Genomic DNA, 24,096 nt, shown 5'->3' with positions numbered 1-24,096 from the left:
GGTCTAGGCCTGAAACGTCAGCCTTTCTGCTCCTATGATGCTGCTTGGCCTGCTGTGTTCATCCAGCTCTGTACCTTGTTTTCTCGGATTCTCCAGCATCTGCAGTTTCTACTATCTCTAAAGATGGCGCAATTTTGAGCAAAATTTGCACCACGTCTCTGATTGCATCCAAAATAGAAATGCTATTCCATACTTCTTCTGTCACAATTCCACTTACAGTAAATATATCTCTTCAATTTTACTGACACTGTAAGGTATTGGTTTTTTTTTATGCAGAATGCGTTTCAGCAAATAGGTTTATAAAATGGAATTGTAAGATTAACACAGCAAAGACAAATGAAAATTGACATTTGATGTTTTCTTAAATGATGATGAATTCATTCCAGCACTGCAGTTGAAATATAAAAGAAAATAAAGACAAATTACTTTTTAGTTCATCACTCTAAACCAACAAACCATGAGATTTGTGTATGCATATCATATCTGAGCTCATTTCCAAAAACATCGATGTGTCATTCAGCACATTCATTTGTAGCCAGTAAGTACAGAATCTGATTCCTGTTCATTAGAACAGAACTTATCCTTTTATTAATAACCCCAGTTCTGCAAATGAAATCCCCACAATGCTAAAAGAAAATAAAACATTTTACCCCATGCATGGAAAAAAGGTATAAAGACCTGGTCAAGAAATAGTAATAACAAATTAGATTTTGATTCTTTTTAATAGAAATTTTAAACCAGAACAAGTATGATTTCCAGTAAAATGAAGAAATGTTCACATGGGAACCTGCAAAGCTGAGGATGACTCTTGTTTTGATTCACGACTGAAACGTCATGAATTAGGACACAAAGCCATATGCATTCTCGATCCCAAAGGGGTTATATCTATTCATTGATTTCCTTCACATCTATTGGTTCATTCTGTCCTGATCAATTTAATTTCAACGAGATGGAAACTGAGGTGGTTTCCATGTTAAGCATCCAACCTGCAGCAGATCAAAAGTGGAAGTATGTACCCAAATCCCTCTTCCTTTCTTTTCTCTGGAAATAAAACTAGTTCTGTGACTTTTTTTGGTAAATAAACTTTGATAGAGGCATATTTTTTAAATAGTTGAAAGGTTTCTGACATATTAGGGTATAATTGATTTGGATTTCATTGGAGCAGGACATCTCCCGAATGCTCCATCAGTTGCATTTGTTAGACTCGAGCCTGAAAAGTCTTTACACAGGAGCTGATAGAGCATCTGAAACTTGGTGAATGATGAATCAATAATCTGCCCCCTTAATCACAACTGAGGTTAAAGTATTAAGAAACAAACAAAGGTGTAATGGCGAAGGAAACAGGATGAATTAGAGTCAAATCAGATACAGAAAGAAAAATAGTAGACTGGATCTTAAATGAAAAAAAAGGCATTTTGTCATTACTGTCTCAATCTGCCATTTGCCAACCCACACCTTCCCATTTCTAGATTTACCTGAGGCTTGAAGTGGTGGACGACTAATCCAATCCAATCCAATCCAATCCAAGGGATCAGGTCAGAATTTTAAATATGATAAGGAGGTTAATGGCTGATCTACTTGGGAACTCTAACTAACATGAGATGGATTTCCTGACCATCGGATTGACTGGCAGTTTCGTTGATCAAGGACCTGGCAGATTAAAGTTTTGGCAAAGATCTGTAGCTCGGGTTGTGGATGAGGTTGTTGACTTGCTCGCCAAGCTGGCTTGTTTTTGTTTCGACGTTTCGTCACTGTGCTAGGTGACATCATCAGTGGAGCCTCCGATGAAGTGATGTTATTCTATATGGAAACATATAGAATTGGACCCCATTTACAAACCCATACAGATCAAAAATCGTCAATGACAGTACTCACCATAACGGACTGGACAATATAAATTCCAAGCGGGGTAGAATAACATTGCTTCATCGGAGGCTCCACTGATGATGTCACCTAGCATGATGACGAAATGTCTAAACAAAAACAAGCCAACTTGGCGAGCAAGTTAACAACCTGACCTGGCAGATTTCAGAAATTAGATTTTCACACCTAACTTCTGGATCCAGATTTCTGCCTGAGGAGCCTCCGTGATTGTGTATTTCCATGACAAACCTTCCCGTAAAGATCTTCCATTAACCCCAAAGTGGGAATTGATCCCCTTACCACCACATCCTAATTTCTTCACCACCATCAAGCCCTGTCTCCCCATTACACTGTCTTGAAACCTCCAGCACCATCAGGCCCAAATTCCCTACTATTGGAGTGAGGCATCTCAGATCATCCCCATTCAAGACCTGATCTGGATATCAGATAGTGGCCCCTTCAATTAAAATGCCGATTCCAAATTGTGTCATTACATTGGATCTTCTCATTGCCCCATTCAGTTAACCCAATCCTACCTTCCAGTTGACCACTTCAGCATTGTGAACACTACACTCTGCACCCACACCTCTGATTGCCCTGCTCTGTAGTTGATCACATTCCCATTTACCACAATCCCGCCAAGAGAACCAACTCCCACCACTTTGCCCGTTATACTGGCTCTACAGTTCACTTTAACCCAGCTGGTAAGGGAATTCCATGAGGTGAGATGCCCCCAGAATTCAATCTAATCTGCTCCCAATGGCTTGCCTCAGTTCTGCCAAATTAAAGGGAAGGAAATATTAGTTGAATAGAAAAAGAAGTAAGAAACAAAATGAGACAAAAATGGTGAACTTAGCTAGCCATTTGTTGTGATTCTGCACTCATGGATTATTTCTTCCTTATTACAAGTTGCTGGACAATTTATGACTCAAGAGTGGCAAGCATCATTAAAACTAGCTCAGGAGGTTTGCTTGTTACTGGAGCTTGCATTGGAATAGAGGAAATGAGGAAGGAAAAAGGCATCTACCTACTAAAATAAAACAAAGACCTGTAGCTACTGAGATCTAAAACAAAACGAAAAATTGCTGGCAAAAATCAACAAGTCTGGCAGCTACTGTGGGGAGAAAACAGAGTTAATGTTTTACTTCCAGTAGTTCTTCATCAGAAGACTTCATCTCGTGAAGATTCACTGGATTGAAATGTTGACTCAGCTTTCTTCCCACAGGTGCTGTCAGACCTCCTGATTTTCTCCAGCAATTTCTGTTTCTGTTGCATCTGCTGTCTAGTTGATTGCAAAATGTCAAAATTGCTTATTTTTAACAGTAGAAATTGTGCTATCTTACGCTTCTACAAGCACTTCAATCTGTTGGCACTAACTGCATAGTGTAATTTAAAGCCACAAAATCATTATAATCTTAGTCAGTAAACTTCTCGTCAATCTAATTGTGTATGCCTGATCCATATGCAAACATTTCTGGACAAAATTTTAAATTACAAACGTGCCTCTAAAGACTGATATTCCAGCCTGGCAATCACCACAAGGCGAAATACTTGCTAGGAACACAAGTTGAACAATACTCCTTGTAAGATGGGTCAGAGTATCAGCATTCTAGGTGATTCTCAAACTTTGCTTCTTTGAAAGTGGGGTTGATTACACAGCTGTTTAGTATCTTAAAGCGAATTTATTTATCGTAAATTTGAGTGAGAACATGCAACTTAAGATACTGGACAACACAATTAATTTATGTATTTATACTTGGAAGAATTCAACAGTTCCTTAAAAGGTTAAAAACTATAAAACAGAGCAAATAAACCAACTGAACACAAATGTTTATCAAATATCTACACCACAAACCATGTGTTTGCAGAAAGTTCTAAAACCTAGTCACTTCAGATTTATTAATTACAGAAAAAGAACTACTGAATGGGGATTTCTAAATACCTAGGATTTAATGTATTGATGGCAAGCCATTAGTATCCTTATTTAAGGAATTAACCAAGTATTCAACATATCGATTACATGAGTACAGCAATTAACAAATGAATCGAAGGAATAAGAATGATGGAGTGCTTTCGACTGTTGCCCTAAATTAATTTGCTTGCCTCCCTGCAAATCAATGCCCAACTTTCGGTGATTGCTGATACACACTCTCCTCAGAACAAGATCTCACCATGATCACTCCTGTCTCCAAGGTCTGATGCCTCATAGTCAGAAACTTCGGTCGTTACTGAACCCACCACACTGCTCCACACGACACACAGCCAGGTTCCCCAAAACCACTGATAAATGAGGTGGGGAGTCAAGGTTATAAGTAATGGGTGACCTCTGTAGAATCTTTCAATTGTGCACCCACAAGTGTATCAGGACAGTAACCAATGCTATCTGTGTAAGATCACACCAGTTCATTTTGTTTCCTGATGATGAGGCCAGTGCTGCAGCCCTTGCTGTAAGATTTTTAAACATAGTGAACTACGCTCAGGTGCAGGGTGCCATTGACTACAAACATGTAGCATGAAAGAGGCCATATCACAACACTGTGGAGTTCAACAACAAGTAGGGTTTCCATTTAATTAATGTTCAGATGATACGCGATCACTGTAGCCACTTCCTGGAGATGTGTGCCCGCTATCCCAACAAAAGCTATGATGCCTGCTGCCTGGACCACTCTTGTGTATCTGGTGCTTTTGAAGTTCCAGGTGCCTTGGAAGGCTGGTTACTGGGGAACAAAAGCTAATGACGCCATTGCACAACCCTCAAACTGATACGGAGCACAGATTTGATGCCTGTACATTTCATAACCAGGGTCATGGTGGAGTAGAGTACAGGTCTGTTAATATTGTGGTTCCGCTGCTTGGATTGGTCTGGGGTGGGGTCCCTCCATAAATATTCTGGGCAGCGTGTGCAGCATCATTCGGGCATGTGGTGCTGTGCACTACTGAAGCAAACAGTGCTGGATGCTGAAAAACTAGGTGAGAGACAACAATCTTCTTCGGAGGATGAAAACACCTGGGAGGTGGAAGTTCTTTCTTTCATTCATTCATGGGATGAGGGCATCACTGGCTAGGCCAGCAATTTATTGCTCCTTGTCCATAATAAAGCTCTATTGTGTTGGATGCTACAAGCCAGATAGGACCTGATCAACACCTGGTTCCTGTAGATGAGAGCTGGGTACAGCAGACCATCATGGACCTTATCATAGTAATTGGTCATGATGCTTAAACTGGGGGGCAGACTGCTGCCTCCATTAATTTTGTTTGAGTTTACTTTTGCTGACGATAAATATATTTTCATTGTTTGATTGCTTGCTTGCAAGTGATGTTTTCCTCCTGGACAATGACAAAGTGTAGATCTTCAGTGGGCCTTGGATACAGGGCAGCTGTGAGGTAGCCAGGGCATTTTGACAGGCTATAGACAGGTTAACTGTGTGACATGGTGGTTCAACAGCAACAAGATTGAGAGAGCGAGGTTGTCCATGCTGGCTATATGTTGTGAGCAGAATGGTTTTGTGGTTGCCGTGCCATTATGCTGCCAGTGAGAGGCAATCTGAAATGCAAACGTTTGTCTAGGTGCACAAGGGGTTTTAAAAGATGCATGGGTGCAAAGGATGCCAGTCCTTCAGCAGATGGCTGGTGAGTGTCGAGTTGTTTTGGGGATGGTATTTGGTAAATCGAGCTGGAATCAGAAGTGAAAGTCACCATTAGAGTGAGGTAGGTGGTTAATGAGGTACATTTGCTAAAATACAGTGAGAAAACTCTCTGAGCCTCAAGGTGAAAACATGAGATATAACTGACACACTGACACGTAGCCAAAAACGATAAGAAATTCACCTCCACATTTGAATCAGTCTGCATCTGTGGTCTTGTTAAGAGGGATGTTTAAGTCCATATAAGACCATTCTTATTTGGTACACTTCCTACAGAAAACCTACAACTCTTCAGCACTACACTTTAATTATTGCTGGTGTTTCTCCACTGTCTCTATTAAATTAGTCTATTTTTCTGGCAATTCACCAGTGGGTTTTTATAGTAAACTGCAACCATTAAAAAGCTGTAAGCAGCTAATTCATATCCACTTAAAAACCTCATTCTGCCCTTACTGGTATTAACCCAACAGTGGACAGAGGGCTCACAATGCAGAAAGGATGACAAGCTAATTCACACAGTGTTCCTTGTGGGTTTCCAGCGGGAACATCTCTGGTCCCAAGGCACTCAGACTTTTGAAGAACCATACATTGAGAAGGCAAGCCCATTAAGACGTGTCTCTCTTGTCCTTGCTCCAACGCCTGTCCCTCAGAGTCTCCAATCCATAAAGCACCCTCCTCAATCTTGTAGCATCAATCACTTGTGTGGAATTCATCATTGATACTAGTCCTTGGGGAGGGAGGGATGTGTGAGAGTGTGGCCACATGGGCAGCAATTACTGTCTCACAGGTGATGCTGCCATTCAATAAAGCTGCCACTTTCCAATTGACCAATCATCCTTGGCATGGGTACTTCTGACCCTGGGATCTTTGATCCTGGGGAGGGCTCCCTGTTGTCCACTGAATGGTTGGTAATCCAACAGGGCTCCCATCGCGTCTTTAACCAATGCGCAAGATATCACTCGCCTCCATTAAGTATCATACCTTAAAATCCATTTCACTTTCCAGGGCTGTTCAGATTCATATTAATTCATGGTGAACAAGCCAAAATGACATGGTTGTTAGGGTATGGAGCTTTCTTTGTTTTTCCCCTGAGAAACAAGTAAACTGAAGGGTTAAGAATCATCATGCAGGACACAATGAAATTGAAAAGAAGAGGTAATAGTGATTAGATGGTGTCAAGCTTAGGCATTAAAAGCCTAAAGATTATGGAAGGAAGGGAAGATTGAAGAAGGCAAGGGAGTAAATTTTGTGAGATTGGAAATTTACGGGTCATTGAGGACAGAAAATTGCAAGCAGAGTGCCCATGAATTTTCAATTTATACGGACTGTATACAAGGCTTCACCAGCAATACAGGGTCTTGGAAAAATTAGCCCAAAGAGTTTCACAGTTTAAGATCTTTGAGTAGGAGGTGGTACGATGAGTCACGTGATTTCAATACAATGATGCATGAAGGAGAAAGAGCGTGAAGGATATATTTGCACCTTAGGAAAAATAGAAGCAAAATTCATGGGGGTGTTCAAGAAAGAAGGAAATAATTAAAGTGCAAATATAGAAAGACCCCAGGTACTTCACAACTGATGGATTATTTTTGAACTATAATCATTTCTATTAGATTCACAACTGTTGCAGTGAATTTGTGCCATTAAGTTCAGCAAAGAAAAACGGGAGACAACTGGCCATTTCATCTGGATTATTTACAGTGGTGTTTGTTGAGGGAGAAATTTTAGCCAGGAGAATATGAGAACTTTTGCCGTGCTTTGAGTGAAGAATATTGTGACAGAAAAGTTTAAGCCTGTACATGAAAGAAGAATCCTCTGTCAGATGAGTATTTTCTTGGATCATGGCCAGAATTTGACGCAGACACGAGAAAAGTTTTCCAGATATGACAGCAGTGTTACAGACTTGCATTGTCTTAGAAGTATCAGCTTTCGATATTGCCGATGTTAGTGTAAACGGAACTCCCAGTTTCAGTTTAAACTCACATCATTCTCCATTCCTCAAAGAAAACAAAAACATATTCAGTATTTTCTTATGAACATTAACAAAACAGAGGAAAACACATTATTTAAAAAACAACCTCAGGTGCACACTTGCCAATTATATCCATGTTTAGCATGTTAAATGTTATAATAGAATGCTTTCTTATTTAAAGTAATAGTGTTAGTTTTACCTCAGTTTAAAATATAAGCTGAATTTACCCCATCAATTAACCCGTGGAGCTACGTATCAGTAATAAAATAATCCTCTATCTGGCTTTTCTGCATTCAATTTAACCGCAATATTTTGTTTCGAGGAACAATAGAATAGAATAGAAAATGTTTCACATACCATGTAAACCCCTGCTTCTATTGCACAATGCTGTATATTACATTCATTTAAAACATAAAATATTCCTTTCAAATAGCCACCACAATAATTTCTTGGTTTTACATATATACTGAAGATGAACATACTGTACTTGGCATTATCCAATGCTTTACATTGATTCTTACCCCTGCTCGTTACTAGACAGAGATAATTAGAACTAACACCTCCAATAATAGAGGTAGTACAATAAGACTTTGATATTAGTTTTTGGGAGTTCTGCAAATATCCTGCAGAATAGCATCAAGTCAACTCCTTTCTTTTGCAAGCAGATAGGAATAATGGTCTAAATAGATCACGTAAAGGAAAATGGAGAGGGAGCATCACACATTTGTAATTGAGCTCACATAATTTTCTGTCCAAAGTTAATGTGAAGTCAAGTGTATTCATGAAAGGCATGTAATCTTCCATCATTTTCTTTTCTTCAATACATTTAATTAGAACATTTCGTTTCACCAGTGCACAAAGGAAAAGATAATTTACTCCATATCTTTGAACATTATTATGTGGTGACGTCTCTGACCCTTGATTTTTAGGCAAGATCAGAGTTGAGACTGGTCAAAAGATGATTCCACTGTTGCATTCTTTATTTCACTACAGAGTTGCAAGAGGCCAATTTGCGTGCATCGACATCTCATTTTTATCTGTTCTCATCTCATTTACTTGCAGTTTGCTATTTTCCGATGTGGTGGTTGTGAAAATATATGGTGACAATTCCTGTCATGAAAGTCAGAGTGGCTACCTGATGGCTCTAGTCCCTCCAGGTCTTGGTGAGCAGTCCCCAACACCTCAAAGATTTCTCCATGGTAGTATCACCTGCACTGTTCAGCTATGGAGGTTGCGTTGGACACACACCAGCCTCATCACATTATCATGGCACAGCTTTGACTGACTTAGACTATAGGCCTCCACTTTAATGCTGAATTTTGGAGCACACTGACACCTTGTATTCTAATGCTACTGCCCAGCTGCTTACACACATCAAGCAGCAATGATTGAAGGAGGGTGCACCTCAGGAATCTTTGCCTCCTAAGGGTGCTCACTCACTCAAGTATTTGGATGCTTACAGGATCCCTGATTTGCCTTGCTTTGCCTGTTTCAAGCGTCTTCAGTGTTGTTAGAGCTGCACTCATCCAGAGAAGCGGGGAGTATGACATCACACTCCTGACTTGTGCCTTTTAGATGGTGGACAGGCTTTGGAGAGTCAGGAGTTGAGAAACATCCTGCAGGATTCCTAGTTTCTACCTACTCTTGTAAGCACAATACATATACGGCTAGTCCAGGTCAGTTCCTGATCAATGGTACCCCCCAGCCCCCCACCCCACACCCAGAATGTTGATAGTAGGGTATTCGGTGATGGTAATGCCATGGAATGTTAAGAAGAAATGGTTCTATTCTCTCTTGTTACAGATGGTCATTGCCTGGCATTTATATGATGGATATGTTACTTGTCCTAACCTAGATATTGTCCACATCTTCCTGCATGGGTTGCCTCCATATCTGAGGAGTTGTGAATGGTGCCGAACATTGGTTATAGTGAATTACACATTACTAATTCTGACCCTATAATGGAGGGAAGGTCATCAATGAAGCAGCTGAAGATGCTTGGGCCTAAGATACACCTCTGTGGAATCCTGAAGAAATTTCCGGCAGTTGAAATTAATTCTCACCAACCACCACAACCACCTTCCTTGTGCTAGGTATGACTCCAACCACAGGAAAGATTTTTCCCCTGATTCCCATTGACTCCAGTTTTGCTGGGGCTCCTTGGGTAAAATTGGCCTTGATGTCAATGGCAGTCACACTCACCTCAGCAATGGAATTCAGCTTTTTTGCCCATGTCTCACCTAAGGCTGAGGTCAAGAGCTGATTGACATTCAGCTTGGGTTCTGCCCAGATCAACGAGCAGGTTATTGTTAAGCAAGTGTAACTTGATAGCACTGATAATGATACTGTCCATCACTTTACCAATGACCAAGAGTAGGTTGATAGGGCAGTAATTATTCAGGTTGGATTTGTCCTGTTTTTTTTGTGTATAGGACATACCTGGGCAATTTACCACGTTGTTGGGGAGATGCTAATGTTGTAACTGTACTGGAACAGTTCAGCTAGGGGTGTGGCAACTTCTGAATCGATAGTCTTCACACTGATCAAAACCTCAGAGTAGCTATGTGACACAAGTAGTTTCACTATGATGACATTCTCACATTTAGATATATCTGATGCTGCTCCTGGCATGCACTCCTGCTCTCTTCATGGAATCATTGAATCCCTACAGTGAGGAAGCAGGCCATTCAGCCCATCAAATTCATACCACTCTTCGAAAGAGCATCCCACCCAGAACCAACCACACCCCCCACCCTATTCTTGTAACCCTGCATTTCCCGTGGCTAATCCACCTAATCTATACATCACCAGACACTATGGGCAATTTTGCATGGCCAATCCACCTGAGCTGTACATCTGTGGATTGTGGGAGGAAACCGGAGGACCAGAAAGAAACCCAAGGAATCATGATTTATCTGGTTGGTTTGATAGTAGTAGAGTGGGTGATAAACCACACTATGAGGTTACAGATTGTATTGGAGTATAATTCTGCTGCTGCTCATGGCTCACAGCCCTTCATGGATGCCCTGTCCTGAATTGACAGATCTGTTTGAAGTCTATCCTATCTAGCACAGAGATAGCACCAAACAACATGATGGAGGGTTAACTCAAAACAAAAACAGAACTTTGGCTCTAAAAGGACTGTATGGTGGTCACTTTTACTGATTCTATCATGGACATATGTGGCTGTGGCAGGCAGATTGGTGAGGGCAAGGTCAAATATGTTTCTTTGCTCTTGACCCAGGCTGAATTCAATCACTTGTATTGTGTGGTGCTCCTCCAATTACATATCTTCTTCTCTCCCATTTTTACTGCGGATAGCCTCAATACTGAATCTATCAGAAACAAATGTGGGAGAGATTGGCCTGTGATTGATAAAGTTGCTCCTTTAAAACATTTCCAACTACACTTCCTTATAGTCTCAGCTGCTACATAGGTCTCCTTGACAGATTACCTCAATTGCAACATTTAAAAGGCATCTGGATGGGTATATGAATTTGGAAGGGTTTAGAGGGATATGGGACCAATACTGGCAAATGTGACTCGGTCAGATTGGAATGTCTGGTCGGCTTGGATGAATTGGACCAAAGGGTCTGTTTCCGTGTTGTATGACTCTATTGCACAAGCCTATTCAAACAGTTAGTTTAAAAATTTTGACACCTTCAAGTATTGCGATGAGATACTATATTGTGATTTGGATGTATTTTTAATGCAGTGGTTGATCGTAGGGCTCTGTCCTGCAAACTAAGTTAAGCATTATATTGCACAGCATTGTGTGAATTTGTTGATTTGCATTAGTTTTCCAAATTGGGAAAGTGTCATAATGCATTTTAAACTGCAGATAAAACACATGGAAAACTCTCTTGTTATGTCTAAAACTGATATTTAAATGTCCAGATATCTTTTATTTTGAAAAAAAAAACTGTTGTTGAACATTAAGAACTACCTGTGCCTCTTCGTTAATCGATAGGAAATCTGCCTTGAAATGGAAATTAGACCATTTTTGCTTTCACTTTCAGGGTTTCTTTGGAATTAATGTCTAATGTTTTGATAGTTGTGGCCATTAGGAATACTTGATTGAGTTCCACAAGTTAATGGAGTACCCAGCTCTGTTCATACAGCCGTTCAGGGAATGATTGACAATTTTAAATGACTATAATAACAACCTTTCTATGGTGTGTTTTCTGAAAGGATTTTGTTTTGCTTGCATAAACTAATGGCTACTTAAGGTTTTAAGCTTTTTTTTTTCTATAGCATTACCATTTTTCCACAATAATAATGAAAGTTTTATTAAATTGATACAGATTTTTGTTTAAACCAGAACCCATTGCTTTTGCATATTTCCTGAGTACTACACTTTGTTGAAACTAAATGGTTATGGAGGATACATGGGGTATATGGATGGTATAAGAGACAAGAGAACAGATTTGGAGTAAGAGGGATATCAAAAGAGCAGGAAGGGGAGAGAGGTTGAGGACTGAGGATTAATGGTCATAAAAATGATTTTGGGAGCTGGGCTGAAGTCCTCAGAAAACAGGTAAATGTTCTAACAAGCCTGTGTCTACACAAACTTACTGCACTTTTATTGTGGCTCATAAACTTGCACATTGAATCAACCCCTTCTTGAAGAAATAAATATTTTGGAAAATATCAATAATGAGTCAGAAGCCACTAAAGGATCCAACTCATGTTTTGCAAGCCCAGGTGGGGGGTTTCTAGACCCAGATGTTGGGTGAAAGGGCATTATAATCAATTGTGCTGCAAAAGTACTCATAAATATGTTAATTGAGAAATATTGGATTGTATAACAGTGTGTTAATAACCACAAAAAAATCAAAAGAACTGTGAATGCTGGAAATCAGAAACTGTAGGATTGAGCAAAAATCCATATCATCTAAAATACTGGAGCAAAACCCTGGACTTTTCAAAAGCCTTTAAAAGTAAAGAGGGCAGCTGGGCTGAGCTCTGGAAATAAATACACAGACATAGAGATGCCTGCCTGGAACCATTGTTCAACCATTTATACTTCCACTCTAAGAGAACAATCAACCAAACCTAACACTCTCAACTGGAACTAACTTTTACACCTCAGGCTACCAAGCACAGACGGTATGCAACCTATACAGATACCATACATTCAACTTCAACCAATATTCATTCACAAAGATTTTGAGCATTCAACTTCAATCAAAATACATTTCCACATGCTCGTTAACTATTGGGAAACCAGTTGACTTCAAAGAGAGCGCCAGTAACATAATGACAAACACAGATTTGGCGTGAAGATAAGAGGCCTACAATCAGTATTATTGCAGGCCCTGACCTCACCTAAACGGCTTTCCCCACAGCTATCCCCAGAAGAGAGATCCCAAAGAGCTATCTCCCAGAGAGTAATGCCCCAGCAGCTATTCCCCAGTAGGCATTCCAAACAGCAATCCCCAGAAGAAGAATTCCAACAGCTAATTCCAGTGGCTATTTCAAAAGCTCTCAGGAAAAGAGGTCCTACCAGCAGTTCTGAAACCGACTGACACAGGCCTGCTCCCTACTGGGGGAACTAACAGCAACTGACCAGCAGACCTAAGAACTGACAACCTCCGAAAGCCACCGACCCGACCAACATCACAAGGCTTCAGACACATCCTGAGGTGAAAACCGGCCTGCAAAACCACCACAAAGTAAGGAAAACCAAGTACTTGCCTGATAAATCCACTATGCATCCTACTGCATCACCGGACTCAACCCAGACTGAAGGCCTACACTGCCTGAAGTCTTCATTGAGGCACTGGGTATGGCAAGTGGGAACAGCCAGTTGCACGTCAAAATCACATCTTTTCTCACTGGTGAGCTTAAACTCCCGAGACCCCAAAGTTTCCAACCTAGCTAGCAGCAAGGGGAAGGTAGATGGTGACAGTGCAGAAACCCCAAGGATAGGAAGTCTGATCAAAGTTTCTGTGATTAAGACTGCTGTTTAGCTTCTAACAGTGTTTAACCTGTGTTCAATTTAAAAGTGTATTTCATTACTGCCCTCGTTGATTGTGTCAGTTTCATTGTTTTTTTTTACATTTGCATTTATTTCTTGTTTTATAATTACCTTTTGTATTTATTGCCCTGAAACACCTGTCTACTACCTCTTTCATTTCACATTCCCTAAATAAGTTTAGTTTCAGAACTAAGGACCTGGGGGTGATTCGAACCACCTAAAATCAGCAAATTACTGATTGCAAATCAGAACCCTACAAAACAAAAGAACAGAAATTGCTGGAAAATCTCAAGCAAGTCTGGCAGCATCAGTGGAGAGAAATCAGAGTTAACATTTCAGATTCAGTGGTCCTTCTTCAGACCTGAAAGTGCTTTATTAGGGACAATGTGGATGGCAACATTATTGATTTTGGAGAGACGAGAAATACTAAGTATATTATAACATATTTCTTGACATCAAACTGCAAGAATAAAGACTTTGGGCAACTCAATCAAAATTGCTTCAGGAATCAGGACTGTTCAATGAAGCAATATTTACAAATGTCTCAATTCTGTTGCCACTGCCATATGCATAGGAAATATGTGGCCAAATTAGAGACAGAAAACCTGCTAGAAATATGCTGCCTGCTATTTTTCAATCAAACAGCAGGGGAGACTATGGGGAACTAAGCATGAGGCTCACCAAGGGGTTGATTTTTACTTTGTGCAATGATGATTGTGAATTGACAACCTGTTTTGCATCACTTTTAGTCAGATGGAAATAAAAATCAGGCAAGGTGTAACTAATCCTATAGATTTTGTATCTTCTTATTTTATACAATCTCAACAAATCAAACCCTAAGGGTGAAAACTATCTTAAGCTCTGGTAGAGTTGGGATTTTAGAATCACAGGATGGTCACACCCCAGATCATTTGGTCCTCATGACTTTGCCAGCTCTCTGCAATTGCAACTCAGCCAGTCCCATTCCCACGCCCTTTTCCCATAATCTGACCTGATTTTTTTTCACTCCAGCGAATTATTCAACTCCTTTTGGAAAGCAATAATTGAACTTACAGCTGTTATTGGTTTTCCTTGATTGTTTTTAGCAGTTACCCGTGCCCATTAATGGAATAGATTGAGGAAATGGGAAACTTGCACGTTATGGTCCTTCTCGTCTCCCCCTCAGAAAAGGTTGAGGTATTGCTAGAAGCCTGGCAACCCACAAGACGTGGAAGGATTTCTGAAATTAAAATAGAAAATGCTGGAGAAACTCAGCAGGTCTTGCAGCATCGGTGGAAGAAGAAACAGAGTCACTGCTTTGAGTCTGATATGACTTTTCTTCAAGTTCTGAACATGCTCCAAAATGAAATGCTTCTGAAAGGGTTAAGTTTGGAGATTGTATTAAGCTCCACCCAACTGATAATGTCATACAGGTTTAGATGTGGATAAAACAGAACATTTTAAAACCTTCTGGAGTGAAGACCTACAGCCACATATCCTCCCAATGTCCTGGGAAGTATGTGAATCGAGCTAAGGTAAATTTTCATCATGCAATAAACTAAATTTTGTTTAAGACAAGAAGTTCTTAGTTTTAAGATTCACTGGTGGTTGTTCCTATATCATAGTAAACCAACTTGACTGTTCGATGCAGTCAAGGAAAGAGGACTGGTGACAATATCCTTCTAACCACAAATATTGCAGTCAGTTGTGTCCTAGCCAATAGCTGGTTGGGCCAGGAGGATGGTAGAAGATTGGTATCTGTCTGGCAGATAAACAGGCAGAAGATTGGTATCAGCAAAACAAGTATGGGGATTAGGTGAGGTTTGGTGAATTGCAGCATTGGGCAGATTGAAGTTAATGAAAATTAACAGTGGTGTATCCAAACTTGGCAGCCAATCTGATTATGTCATTTTCCATCAGGCAAATTAGGTTAAAATTAACCCTGCCTGAAAATTGTACATATTGGAATTCCTTGGGAGTCTATTCTGGATTGTGCTTGGTTGTCATCTATACTTCATAAATATATGTGTATGGATACATACATTATAATATTACCAGGTTTCTAATGGTAAGAAGCTGCAACATAAGATGATAGTGGTAGGAAGAGTCAATTCAAAATAATAGTATAAAGAATGGCAGGTGGATTTCAGTAGCATTATTTTGATCAAGTTGGTCATTTTCACAATTATCCATGTAAATTATTGTAAATGCTTAAACACTTTTTTTTTGAATGAGATATTTATGTTCTCTGGCGATAACCAAGAAGTGAATTAATTGGTCAAATCACCATCATTCTGTTGAGTTGATGATCTCAGCCACTTTGGAACCTAGAACTGAGGTAGGTAATCGCACTAGAGACAGGAGGGAAGATGCAGATGGAGTGTCTCCATGGGGTTACTCTTCTCACTTCATAGCAGAGTTGTTGAAAGCAACATTATGAGCAACCCAGGAGATGGCTGTTGGATGTACAGTATGATTTGGGTCATTTTCAAAGAAAGAAAATTAGTTAATATGAGGATGGATTTCCACATAGTATAATACATTTACAAAAACCATAAATTCAGTTGTGGGATCTAAAATATACTTTCAATATCTTGCAAGACCTTTAGTTCAATGAGAAGGTAGAAACAGCTGCCTGAAATACTAATTTAAAATGTTGAATACACAGTATAGCTCAGAAATTGCTGAACACAAAATAAAGCAACACCAGAAGCACAAAGAAACAAGAAAATCTTTTTCTGCATTAATCCACAGTCTATTGGATTCAGTAATGTCAATTTTGTTCTGAGCTTTTCAGCATTTCAAATGTCTTTTGTGTGATAGATTACTGTGATCTATAATTATTGGCCCAATAATAGAGAAACTAAAATAAAATAAAGAACTGTGGATGCTGGAAATCTTAAACTAAAGTAGAAATTGTTTGAGCGACTCAGCAAGCTCGGCAGCATCTGTGGAGAAAAAGCAGAGTCAATATTTTGAGTCCAGTGACCCTGGAGGAGGTCTGTTCTGCTTTCTCTCCATAGATGCTGCCAGACCTGAGTTTCTCCAGCAATTTTTTTTTACTAAAAGAAATTGCTCCAACCATTTGAACAGGTGACTGCATCCACAAAAGTTAAATCATAGTCAGCAAGAACTTTTATTTTTAGCTTTATTATTAATTTAGAAATCCTAGAGATTAGAGGCAAAAATGAATGAAAAGAACTGTTCAATTCTTTTTAATGATCACCACTTTGGAAAAAAGTGAACTGATTTCTCAAAAACACCAAGCAAATCCCTGAATCCATGGACTAGAATCAGAATCTGATCCATTTATCTCAAAACATGCAAACTTCTCACTTAATAGCAAAAAAAACTATGCTTGCTATGAGATAACAAGGTGTAGAGCTGCATGAACACAGCAGGCCAAGCAGCATCAGAGGAGCAGAAAGGCTGACGTTTCGGGCCTAGACCCTTCTTCAGAAAATGTTTGCTGTGCTTTTTGTTTACAATATAAAGTGTTTCATTCTTCTAAATAAACTCTTTAGATACTGAGTTGTAGTTTTGAAATGTTCTGAATTTTTTACATTGACTGCTCCTGCAAGGTTTTACTGAAGCACAGAATTACTGCAGAAACATTTATCTTAAGAAAAACTTGGTCATTCCCAAATCTGAAGAAGGTGCCCTCCAGGCTTAGTTTGCTGCAGACACAGGTCTTGCAATAACAAAATGCAAAATGTTCTCAATAAGTTGAACGAATCAATTATAAATGACGCCATAGCTCTGAATAACTGGAATTCATTCAATCCATTTTGGGGCAATGATTTAATGACATGGCAATGACTGATTCAATCTTGTGCAACCGCCATTGCTTTCAAACGTTGAAAGGGTTTGATAGGAGAGCGTGGGATTATTTATACTATACCCTCAAGGAACTTGCATTTGGCACCGGTTTCATCAAATCAATCGCAAAGCCTGTCATAATCCTAGAGCAATACTTCATAGAAATGTACGATCTTATCTATCTTTTTAATCAACCATGGAATTAGACAGTTATCCAATCCCCAATCTTGTTAGGGATTGCAGTTCTGTATCAACTGAGGTCAGACTGACATGACAGTTCCCATGGCGTCCAGCCCAAATGACTCAGGGCACATGGCAGAAACTGAAATCCTCCCCCATATTCATTAGTAAATGTTGAGCGCAGGTGGATAAAATGAAAGCAGTTTGCAGAAAAGCAGGTTATCAATCAACACAGTACAGTCAAGCCACATGCCATGCTGGAAGCAATTTTGACGCACATAATTAGCAGGTTTCACTCTATACATAATTAGGCAGCACAGCTTAAATCAAATAAATGTAGAAAATGCTGGAAGTACATAACAGATCCATCACAACAGCAAAAAAAAAGAACCAACCTTGCCTAACAGTTTCTACCAAATATATTAACTGTTTCTTTTTTGAAATGTCATCTAACCTGTTGATGTTGTTTTTGCTTTAGGTTTCTGGCATTTGTCCTTTCTTTCTTTTGAAAGATTAAATGAAAAATCTTTCCTGTTACAATCAATGAAAAAGTGTCCAAGATTAAAAGGGTATGGTCTCTGCAACAATTAATGTAAATTGGCAGAAACCTGGATGATTAGCTGAAACTTGCAGTGTTTCTTTGCTTTCTGCAGCATGGCGTCTGATCCCGGAAAGGAAGATTAGGAATTGTAATAAAGTTGTTCTGCTTTTGCTTGTTAAGGCTTTGTTAATGAGCCTGCAGGCACAAAGCAAGTTTTTTTTTTCTCCTCTGATGGTAACAAAATGACCAGGTAGGAATTAGCTTCCCAACTGACTTGAAGTTAATTCAGTAATGAAACAACTCTACACTTTGACAGTACATCTGTTCAACATGGATACTGCAGCAACTGTTAGACAAAGTGTGAATAGTAAGAGAGTGCTCTGGTATAGACATGTCCCTATTGACTATGATTGGCCTTCTAAACTGCCCGTCTAGCAATGAAAGAATCAAATATTTCCTGACTCATGGGGCAATTTAAGTAGATAAGCAAAAACATTGAAAAACCTCAATATTCTACTCAGAGAGTGTTTATTTATCTTCATGGGAGACTAAAAAAAATTAATAAAGTTTAGCAAATAGAAATTCATCTCAGGCAGTGGCTAAAACAAGTGATATTGAATCCAGAGATAGTAGGAACTGCAGAAGCTGGAGAATCTGAGATAACAAGATGTAGAGCTGGATGAACACAGCAGGCCAAGCAGCATCAGAGGAGCAGGAAGAAAATTTTCTGAAGAAGGGTCCCAACCCGAAACATCAACGTTCCTGCTCCTCTGACGCTGCCTGGCCTGCTGTGTTCCTCCAGCTCCACAGTGTTATCCCTGTATCACCTATTTTGTGCCACTACCTGAGACCAATTTCTACTCTGACGTTTATGTAAATGAACTGACCTCTCTAACTGGTCTGTCAATTGTTTTAAGAAACTATTGATTACGGGGAAGATTGACCCCAAAAAAAAACTTGATAATTCAATTACAATTTCACTTACAGACTTTCCACCTAACAGCAGCAACACTACAACAACTTGTTTTTACATAGCATTTTTGCAGGAAATGGTGCTTCATAGAAGGATAATGAGACAAATTCAGGGAAATCAAACAAAGTATAAATGAGTCTTATTTTGCCTTTTGAAAATGCAGAACATTTTTGCATTGCACTTTATATAACTTTATATGGGAGTACTTTGAAAACTAGCAGCAGATACTTGCAAAAAAAAACATTGAGGATGGTTTCAGATGCTTGCAATTTAATAATTATGTTTGTCCTTTTTGTGTTGGAGTTGTGGGGGTGTGGTAGACAATTCTCATAACAAGTCTGATTTAATCACAGTTTCAGTGAGAATTGACACTTCTCTTGCTGATGGAACAACCTATGCAAAAATAATTAGACCAAGTTAATCTGAATATTTTCTAACCAACCTGTTCAGATATATTATTACACACTTCTAGAGCAGGTGGGACTTGAACCTAGGCCTCTTGGTCTAAAGGTAGGGGGCACTACCACTGTACCATATGAGCCTTTGTATCTAATTTAGCTGATAGATGTGTCTTTATTTCATTCACATAATATTATTAGCAGTATGCAACCTGAAGACAAAGTAATTGACTTTGGAGCATGTTACCAACTTCAAAACGGAATGTCACCATTAAAATGGCCATGAAGATCAATCTGAGCATGTGCATGTTCATCTGCAACACATTTGCAAACATAAGTAATAGTTCCACATGCGCAAGCAGGTAATCTTTATGACATAATTGAATCTAATCTTTCATTAACCACTGCCACTTTCGTGCATACATATGAACTGACTCTTTTCAAAGGAGATTTTGCCACAAAGTTATCCAGGTGCAATAGTTGGATTACTTATGCTGAAGACAATTTCTGGGGAAATTGTCGCAATGTTAGTGCTGCTGATTGAGAGTATCCCTGGTCCTTCATTTGACAGTTAAAGTCATGCCAAGGACAAAACAAAATGATTCAATGTAACTGGATCATCAGATAAAAAGGAATTTCTTGCTCTTTCAACACACTTGCCTTGATAATTTCTTGGGCCTACATTGCACCAGTTGGTACAAGTTTAAGGATGTTCTGATGATGTGCATGTGGTGCTCCACATATCAATGACATTGGGTACAAATGCAAATATTAGTTGTAGTTGATTGATCAAATGCATCTTTAAAGGTGATTAGGTGATACCTCAAGATTAACAACAGTGACATTTGTCACAAACATAATTTGTTTGTCCTCAAACTTGGCCATGAGCCACTATTTTTTATGAAGAAGTTTCTAACCTTTTAGTTTTTTAGTTTCTCAATTGAAGAGAAAGCTGCAGAGCCTCATGATTTAAAGAAGATAAATAGGTTGGTTTAATACACAATTATTTCTAATGTTATTCAAGTAAACGTGATAAGGGCTACTGGGACAGAGCTGGAGAAAGGGATAGCTGGGTAGCTCTTTTTAGAGCTGGCAGAGACATGGTAGGTCAAATGGCCTCTTTTAGCACTGTAAAAATTCCACGATTCTATGATGGCTTCAAGAAGTCACAAGATTACCCTTGTGGATTCACCTGATAATCAGGACCAGACTTTGCTCATTTCAAGAAATAACCTCGAGACCTTTTAAAATTTAACAAACATTTTGAAAAGTAAAATTCCTTGACAATTGTTTACTGGAGGTGTGAACAGTTCTTTATACCTGACCAACAAGCTAAGAAATGAAAGCCATCCAAGTAAATGGCTGAGACTGTCGAAAGTTACTTTGCTCAACTAAAAGACAATGGATGGGTCTGTACACAGATCCAAGGTAACCCAACCTATTTAATAAGACAGCACGAGTTAACACTTTTGGGACAGCAGCCATTTTAATTTTTGGTCTATATGAAAGCTTAGGAATGAGTAAACACTGTATACATAGCCATGAAAATGTCATCTTGAAGCAAGATCTGTGTTTCTATGTTTCAGTAACAGCTGCTCAACATAGGGACAGGAGGAAGGATTGAACAACGTTACCAACAGCTGCAACCAGCAATGTCAGCAAAGGAAAGCAAAGGAACATTCACTCACTCCTCCAGCCTGTTCTTCCACTGAGTGCAACCTCCAAATATTCAACTAAAGAAGCCAATACAACTGCTGAATTCAGACCTTAAATTTTCAAACCTCTTAACTTCAGAAAGAGAAATTTCAAAGCAATTAACAAACCAGCAATGTTCTCAGAGGCTGATGGTACTTTTTTATTTTTATATGTATTATTTATCCTTACTGACTTCATCTTTACAAGTGTAGTTGCTAATAACCTTGTCACGTTTATTTGAATAACATTAGAAATAATTGTGTATTAAACCAACCCATTTATCTTCTTTAAATCATGAGGCTCTGCAGCTTTCTCTTCAATTGAGAAACTAAAAAACTAAAAGAAGATTAGAAACATCTTCATAAAAAATAGTGGCTCATGGCCAAGTTTGAGGACAAACAAATTATGTTTGTGACAAATGTCACTGTTGTTAATCTTGAGGTATTACCTAATCACCTTTAAAGATGCATTTGATCAATCAACTAATTCATCACTTTCAAATATATCCAATTCTCTTTTGAAACAACCTATGGAATCTGCCTCCATCACTCTCTGAAGCAGCACTTTCCAAATCCTAACAACTCTCTGCTGAGTAAAGACATTTCTCCTCACCTCACTCCTATTGTGACACCTAGTTACTGGCATACCAGCTAGTTGAAAGAGAATATACTTCTTTACCCTGTCAAAATTGTTCATAATTCCAATCACCTCAATAAGGTCACCTCTTAATATTCTCTGCTCCAATTTCTCTAATCATTCCCTGTATCTAAAATTGCTCATTCCTGGCATCATTCTAGTAAATCTCCTTTGCACTCTTTGCAGGCTTTAACATCCTTCCTTACATAAGATGCCCAGAACTGAACACAATTTTCCGAGCAAAAAAACAGAAGTTGCTGGAAAAGCTCAGCAGGTCTGGCAGAGTCTGTGAAGAAAAAATCAGAATTAACATTTCGAGTCCACTGACCCTTCCACAGAACTGACAAATATTCCAAGCGTGGTCTGACTAATGAGTTGTAGAGGTGTAGCATTACTTCCTTGCTTTTATACTGTATACCTCTATTTATAAACCCAAGGATCCTATAAGCCTTCCTAACAACTGCTTCAATTTGTCTGGCCACCTTCAGAGAATTATGCACGTGAATGCCAAGATTCCTCTGCTCCTGTACGCCTTCAAAGTTGTACCATTGAGTCTGGATTGTCTCCCCATGTTTCTTCTACCAGAATGCATTACCTCACATTTCTTTGCATTGAAATTTCCAGGTGTCTGGCTATTTGGTTAACTGGTCAATGTCCCTCTGAAATCACTCAGTATCATCCTCACAATTTGTTACTCACCCTAGCTTAGTATCATCTGCAAATTTAGAGATTTTGCAGTCAACATCCATCTCCAAATTATTTATATAAATCAGCAAAAGCATGGGTCCCAACACTGATCATGAGGGAATAACATTTTTTCAATTTGTGTCCAGTCTGAGAAATGCTGAGCTACACCTACCCTCTGTTCCCTATCATTTAGCCAATTTCTAATCCATGCTGCCAAGGTCTCATCAATTCTAAATATTTTGAATGTCCTTACCAACCTGCCATGTGGCACTGTATCAGATGCTTTCTGAAAGTCCAAATATACAACATCCACTGCACTACCTTCATCCATTGCCTTTGTCACCTTGTCAAAGAACTCAATTAGATTTGTCAGAGATGACCGGCCCTTAACAATGCCGTGTTGACTGTCTAGTATAGATTTATTATTCTCCAAGTGTATATTTATCATTTCCTATATTACTCCCTCCATCAATTTTCCTACTATTGATATCCACATGACAGCTCTGTAAGTTCCTGGGACATCCTCTACCTCTTTCTTAAACAAAGGTGTCATATTTGCAAGTCTCCATTACGTTGGGACTAATCCTGTGTCCAAAGAGGCTTGGAAAATTTCTGTCAATTTGTGATGAGGTTGTAAGATTAATTTAAAGATTCCAATTTCAAGACAGATTAGCTTCCCTTACAAAATATATAATAACATAACTAGATGAACACTACACATTAAAAGCTTTTTTTTGCAGCAAAGGCATTCCCATTGTTTTTCATCTTTACCATCCTCATCTGACCTTCTTTTGACCCTCTACTTATACTATTACCACCTACAACTTCTGCATAACATCATTCCTTTTATCATAGATACACTTTCATTCTCCCTCTTAACACAAACTATCTCTATCCCATATTCACATGACTGCAATTCCCCTCCAGCTTTTGTTCAACTGCTTTGTGCTTGCTTGAAAAATCACTAATTTGTCCCATATGTAAGTCCTTAAATCTGAAATGTTCACTTGATTTTTCTTTCCACAGAGTTCACTGTTTATGTGTTGAGTTTCATTACCTGATAATAATATTTGAACGCCACCATACAGATCATCACTGTTATGTGTACTGCCATTCATATCTTAAGTTTCTGGGTTTTGTGGGTGTTGATGTGATCTGGTACATGCCAGGGTAGCCTACTGTTGGTCTAATAAGAGGAGTCTTGTGGAGTAAACAAGTACTCACAAGTTACAAAAATACACACATATTTACTACAAAGACTGTTGGGGTGTCCTCCTGACATCATCACAGTGAGTCAATGCTTATTGCACTCAGTTAAATATTAACTCATTTACATCTTTCCATGTTCATATTTACATATGTCTGAAATTCCTCGAATTCTCCAAACGTTGTCCAGTGGTCCATATGTGAGAAATGCATTCATTTTAATCTCATTCATTTGAAGATTGCGAGTGGGCTCAATCCCTGAACCAGCACAACACCAAATGTAGATTTAAATAATCTATGTACTAGACATTGATAACTGGATTCTGATGAAAGTTGCTGACCTTAAACTTAACTCTGCTTCTCTCTTGATAGATGCTGCAAGATCTGTATTTTTGTACCAATAGGTGCCACTTCAGTTTATATGTACCTGCTTATTTGAATGGAAATACAGCTTAAGGCAAAATATAGTATGATATCATTATCAAGAAATTTAATGAACAGGTATTTAATTCAATATATGTGA

Source organism: Rhincodon typus, chromosome 22 (assembly GCF_021869965.1).
Source record: "Rhincodon typus isolate 14 chromosome 22, sRhiTyp1.1, whole genome shotgun sequence".
NCBI lineage: Eukaryota > Metazoa > Chordata > Chondrichthyes > Orectolobiformes > Rhincodontidae > Rhincodon > Rhincodon typus.
This window is presented reverse-complemented; position numbering follows the sequence as displayed.